General features: G+C 44.1%; 1 non-coding gene across 1 annotated transcript; it reads right to left on the bottom strand.

The window, feature by feature from the left end:
- Positions 1-1232: 1232 nt before the first annotated feature.
- Positions 1233-1305, bottom strand: trnaa-cgc (transfer RNA alanine (anticodon CGC)). Its single transcript has one exon. It is a non-coding gene; the product is annotated as a tRNA-Ala (tRNA).
- Between the last annotated feature and the right edge of the window lie 5341 nt (positions 1306-6646).

Genomic DNA, 6646 nt, shown 5'->3' with positions numbered 1-6646 from the left:
AATAGGCCATTCGGCCCTTCTAGCCAGCACCGCCATTCACTGTGATCATGGCCGATCATGGCCGGTCATACACAATCAGTACCCCGTTCCTGCCCTCTCCCCATATCCCTTGACCCCGCTATCTATAAGAGCTCTATCTAACTCTCTCTTGAATGCATCCAGAGGATGCGAACAGATTTAGTAATTCGGAAATATTAGATATCTGAAGATTGTTTCAATCAGAGATAATTTCAGAATCAATGCATCTTAAACTTTTCACTGGTATTCTTGTAACTTTAAGCTGGAGGCAGGCATTTTGAGAACTGTTCGAAATGATTCTTGCCCTGTGATGCTGTACGGTGCATGTACGTGTGTCAGCGGGTTTGCGATGCCCATTGAATTGAAGATTACACAGAGTAAAGGGAAAATATTCAAATATGAAGTGCACACAGTTTTGGCGCTGCGCCTGGATTTGGGCATGCGTCAGATTTAGGAGTGTGCTCTGGAATATGGGGTGTACACGGATTAGTAGATGAACACAGATTCGGGTGTGTCGGCGGATTTTAGATAGCACATGAATTTTGGTGTTCGTGCGCATTGGTGATGTGACGAATATTCCGGTCCTGTCACTTGGACACTGGTGGATGTACAGATTTGGAGGGATTAGGAATCTCGAGGCTGTTACCTTATGACAGCAACCTTGTACGCTCCCTGAAATGATCCTTGCTCAACGATAATCCAATCTGTATTGGAACGTGTCAGAGAGATTGGGGAGAACGTATTTGTGATTGCATGTGGATTAAGGGGAGGACACGAATTGAACTGACTGTGGATTTCTGTTTGCTACTCATGTGGGGGTTGCTTACGGATTTGTTGCTGCGCACAGACTTGGGAGAGGAACTTGTGTTTGCTGCACATTGGTTAAGGGATGCACCATAATTTGGAGAAGCACAAATATTTAAGCATAGGTATGTCAAATAAATTTGCTCATATTTTATGTTTTTTTTTAATATTTTGGTGCAGTTGGACCGGGGATGCACATAGATTTGTGCGCCTCAGCTGGTTTAGGGGTGTACACGGATTTTGTGGCGTCGGTCTATCCTATGAGCTTACATAGGAATTATCGAACTGTAGTCTGCTGCTAGAAAGGCGAATGTTAATGACATTTACACCTGAATGCTCATGTCTGTGAACTTGAACACGAACTGAAAAGTTGAGTCTCAAGTACATCCCAAACACTGGAGCCCAAACAATGTTCCTGCCCAAGATCGAACTGGGGACCTTTCGCGTGCGAAGCGAACGTGATAACCACTACACCACAGAAACGGGGCAAAGCGTTCATTGCTCAGCGCTGTTGAACAATGACCAGAGGCACCCCCTCCCCACAGCAATAAGAACAAAACATTGCCCACCGTTCCTCTCAGCTTTCAGTAACAAGTATTAAATTTGTATGACGTATGCAGTGACATGCATTGACAACTTCCTGTGAAGGTACGACATGCAACAGGTAACTGTACTGTGTTGCATACATAAAGCAAGCAATTAAAACCTCTTCCTCTAGCTTCCATCAGTCTCCACAGATTGGCGATCCGGCCCAGCTGTTAAATTCCACAGTGCCTTTAAGATTTCTGACCCTGTCTCCTCGTCCGTTCTCTTCACCTCAGATTACGAGTTAATTGAAGCAAGTGAGTGAACCATGTGCCGATACATTTATAAAGAACAGGACGCGTTACAAGCCAGGGTTACTTGTGAGATGATGCCGGCTGTACAGTAACGAATCACGGCCAATCGTCCCACCGAGTCCGCACTGACACCAGACACACCTTCACACTGATATTCCCTTAATAATCATGTTCCAATCTGATCCATCGTGTCGCAACCAGACCAGGACATCAACGAACAATTAATTGACCTGTTGTGAAAGAAAATTATATTGGTAACAACAACCTTCAGGAACGGAGAGGGAAGTCGATCATATCTGAGGTCGCAAATGGAGGGATCGCATTCCGTCAGAAGCTTCTTAGCTTTGCAAACGGAAGCTCAGCATGTCAGTGGAATCTGGGAAGGTGCTGTCTCTTTAACAGAGGATTGCTGAGCACGTGAGATGTGAGAATTAATTTATAATTCTGTTCAGAAAGAATGTTGATTCATCTTGAGAGAGAGGAAGAGATATATACCATTTACGGCCGTTGACGCTCGATTAATATCTCTTTTGTTCGCGTTTGCTTGAAACAATTGGCTGATAAAAGTAAACCGATAAGCCGAGTTAGGGAACTGGAGCTGGAGCTGGATGAACTTCGGATCATTCGGGAGGCAGAGGCATAAATAAACAGGAGTGACAGGGAGCTAGTCAATCCTAAGAGTCAGGAGACAGGTAGCTGGGTAACTGTCAGGAGAGGGAAGGGGAATAGACAAAATGTGCAGAACACACCTATGGTCGTTCCCATAAATTATAAGAATGCCGTTTTGGATATCCTTGGTGGGGATGACCTACCAGGGAAAAGTTGCAGTGGCTGCGTCTCTGGCACCGAGAAAGGATCACCAGTTCAGAAGGGAAGGAGGGAAAAGGGGAGAGCAGTAGTGATAGGGATTCAATAGTTAGGGGGGCAAATACGAGGTTCTGTGGAAGAGATCGAGAATCCCAGATGGACTGGTGCCAGGGTCCGCGACATCTCAGATCGAGTTCTCAGTATTCTTAAGAGGGAAGGTTTTTAGCCAAATGCCGTGGTCCATGGATGGACCAAGGAAGTGTAGAAGAAGGAGGAGGTCCTGCAAAGATAATTTAGGGAGTTAGGTGCAAAGTTGAAGGACAGGACTACAAGAGGGTGTGTGTGTGTGTGTGTGTGTGTGTGTGTGTGTGTGTGTGTGTGTGTGTGTGTGTGTGTGTGTGTGTGTGTGTGTGTGTTCTTTCCATTGGTCGCAGCATTGGAGATAATTACTCAGGGGTGGAGATTCTTAAGCGGGGTTGGAGATTCTAAATCAGGGATGGGTATTCTTAACCAGGATGGCTTAATCAGATGCGAGTAACGGACATAGGCATGACCACAGAAGCAAGTTGAGCCAGTTGAGCCAGTGTAAGAAAAAAAGACATCGCAGTTTGTTCCCAGTTGTTGCAAGTCGGTCAAGTAGATGAGGAGAAGTTGTTTGAATGTCAGAACAGAAGGCCGCAGCCAGGGGATATCGTTCGAAGGTCAGTAATATGAGCTTTCGCAGACCACGTAGGATCAACCACGTGATCCGTACGCACGTATTCCGGAGGCCGAGCACCCAAACTCGGTTGTTTTTTTTTGTGCTAACGTAGAAGAGACATCACAGTGAACAATGAAAGTGCTGAGTGGTAACTAAATCGCTGCGTCAAATCCCTGCATCAGAAGAAGTCAACACCTTTCGTTGAAGTACGATAATACTCCCACTTGCATTAACCTTTGACTTACTATTAGATACACCATATATGGAGAAACAGTTAACCACAACCAAACACCTCTGTTTCCAGAAGCGAATGATAGATTGCCCGCTGAAATGTTTCATGTTCGGGAACTTCCCGGTGAAACACTTCTGCATCGGTTCCTCTGTAATCACACCCAAACGTCACTTCTGCATCGGTTCCTCTGTAATCACACCCAAACGTCACTTCTGCATCGGTTCCTCTGTAATCACACCCAAACGTCACTTCTGCATCGGTTCCTCTGTAATCACACCCAAACGTCACTTCTGCATCGGTTCCTCTGTAATCACACCCAAACGTCACTTCTGCATCGGTTCCTCTGTAATCACACCTAAACGTCACGATGCTCTAAATAGAATTATATTCCCGTAAGTGAAGGCCGGTTTTCGGAATGTATAGTGCAACACACTATCCATCCTTCATTCATGTTTAAAATACAATTTCCTTGCCTTTCTCTATATGAGCACCAGAGAACCCCGTCAGGCTTTGCCAATTTCCCGACCCTACTCATCCATGGAAGGTAATAACCATGTACCTCAATATTGACCGTAATCTACCCTTCGATGTCTAATGTCAGATTGTTAAATTGCGCAGCATAACTGCAGACCCATTGGCTTATTACCACAAGGAGTATCTGGTACTTGAAAGATTCTTATTACGTATTATTCAGTTCATTCAATTGATAAATACATCAAAGTCGCACGTCACGGCAAAAACAAAGAAGAACATAGAATATACCATGTCGTTATAGATTTAGAGCGAAAACACAGTTAAAAATCTATCAAATAAGTAAATGCCACTATCTACCTCACTATCGGCAATGCGACCGATTTAGCATATCTGAAACTATCATTGTCAGTTCTCTGTCGATTTAAGCATTGGCATCAATTCAGTGGTCATGTATACACTGATTAAAATTCTTGTGCGATCTTTGAACGAAGCTGGTTTACCATGCGAGGGACTGCACTACTTTGATGTCCATACAAAATGCACGATGAACTCAGCAAGTTAGATTAAATCGATGGACATGACGAAGGGTTTCGGCCCGAAACGCTGACTGCTCCTTTCAACGGATGCTGCCCGATCTGCTGAGTTCATCCTGCTTGTCTCTACGTGTTGACTTGACCACAGCATCTGTAGTGTACTTTATGTTTAATTTTGATGAAGTTTCGGACAGAAACGTGAACAGTTTGATCATACCTATAGGTGTTGCCTGAACTATTGATAAACGACAGCATTTTGTGTGTATTACAGTTAATTTGATTGACGTTTTGCAAACGTTCAGTATCTTCGTCAACCTTGACGCTCTGTTAGTTTAAAGCTGCTCACCATGTTAGTAGCGAGCAAGCCACATTAAAAAAAAAAAATTCTATTACAAGGTCTACAACTGCCACAATTAACAGAGTGAAACAGAGCAGCCCATTGACTGTACAGCATTAGTCTATGATGACAAGTCCATGGAGCCGAGAAATGGAAAAGAAATCATTGACAATCATGAAACCAAGAGTTAAGCCTAAGGGCGTTTCGCGACACCATTCAGCAACTTCTCCAATCCTCATTCCCTGGTCTTTGAGATTTCGCAATTTAGTGCCAAGCTATTCATACCACATCACAATTGGGAATTTACTTCAATAGCATCATGTTTATTTTTATCCCAACTGCGGGAAGACACGTCAATCTTGTGTTATATTTAATATCCAATGTGCTGGAGTGAGTCGTCAGCTCAGACTTTCTCCAGCGAGATCGCGACAGCTGGAAGACAGCGTGAATCTTTCACAGCATGCTTGCAACATTCTACATTGTGAGGAAGATCTATTACGTGATTATTGCCGTTATTGGAATTCCTGGTATGAATATGGAGAGGTAGCATTTGCTACTCTTGTGTCCGCGGTCTGAAGACGTATTCAGTTACCGACAGCGTTGTGATGCCGGGGCGTCAGTTGAATACGATGCCGACATTTTGACAGAGCTCTGAATTGGTTTGACCGTTCTCTGCAGTTGAAATAATGTCCTGGGCTGAAAGTACACCTCAATTTGAAACTGATGTTGAGGGGGATATAGGGGAGATGGATTTTTATTTACATTCATGGATGGCAGTTTTGATGTTCTTCAAAATTAAACATAAAGTACACTACAGATGCTGTGGTCAATTCAACGTTAAGCCGCTGTAAAAGTAAACACTGAAACTCCAGTGTGTTCTGTATCTTTAACGGTTACTTAGTGTTTTTATGCATGGATAGGGGAACTGTTTTAAATTCAAATTTTAAGATATTGCGCTGCGTTTTAAGAAATTGATCCAAGTTTTAAGGCAATGGGGGGAGGGACACCCCGATGAGATTCAGGCGAATGTTGTAGACATCAATTGTCAGATTCCGATCCATCGGGAGTCCATTCGTGCCTGAAAACTTCAGGCAGAATCTTGAAAAACGAAAATAAGATCTTTCTGATCGGAGGCCTTGACACAGAGTGAAATAATTCGTCCAGCAGTATTTGCAAAATTTAAAAGAAGCCAGACAGCGGGACCCGTGTAGTTGGGTAACATACGGGGAGTCGATGAAGAGACTAAGACATGCGAGCGGGGTAAATACTTTCGTTTTGAAGTTCGAACATTGTAAGTGCACAGATGCGAAGGGAGCGGGTCAATGCTGTATCCTGAGAGCCCAGTACATTGACAACGGGGACGGTGCAGTCACCATTGCTGAGAAAGTTGCCTCGGTATCCGGGCTTCACATATCGTGAAAAACCTGATGGTGGGAGATTTATATTTGTCTCTCCACAGCGCTCTCTGCGATTAGTTGACAGAGCCTCCGTCCCAAACACTGTTCTTTTCCAGTCGTGAGTGTCGTACAATTTCAACCAGTATGCACACGGTTAGGGATATTGCGACTTGCGCTTTACTTGTTTAAATCTCCAGAAATTAATTTTCTGCACAGTTGTATAGTCCTCCATTTATTCCATCCTGAGACATAGGGACCGGCGAGAAATTAGTTCACTAATTATTTTTGTTCTTCCCACAGTGAATTTAGTAGCAACTGTGATTCTGTCCAGGGGAAAGTGCAGCCTCTCTACCTGTACCTGTACCTCTCTACCTGGCCATGGCAACGGCTGATCTACTGACCATCGTCTTTCAGGTGATACCGTGGAGGGTCAGTTATAATTACTTCCCCGGGACATTTCTGGACATCACCCCCGTATGCAGTGTGATCAGTGCCGTGGGAATCG

Source organism: Hypanus sabinus, unplaced genomic scaffold (genome assembly GCF_030144855.1).
Source record: "Hypanus sabinus isolate sHypSab1 unplaced genomic scaffold, sHypSab1.hap1 scaffold_100, whole genome shotgun sequence".
NCBI classification, from domain to species: Eukaryota; Metazoa; Chordata; class Chondrichthyes; order Myliobatiformes; family Dasyatidae; genus Hypanus; species Hypanus sabinus.
Note: the sequence above shows the minus strand (reverse complement) of the source record. Positions and strands in the feature narration are given on the sequence as shown.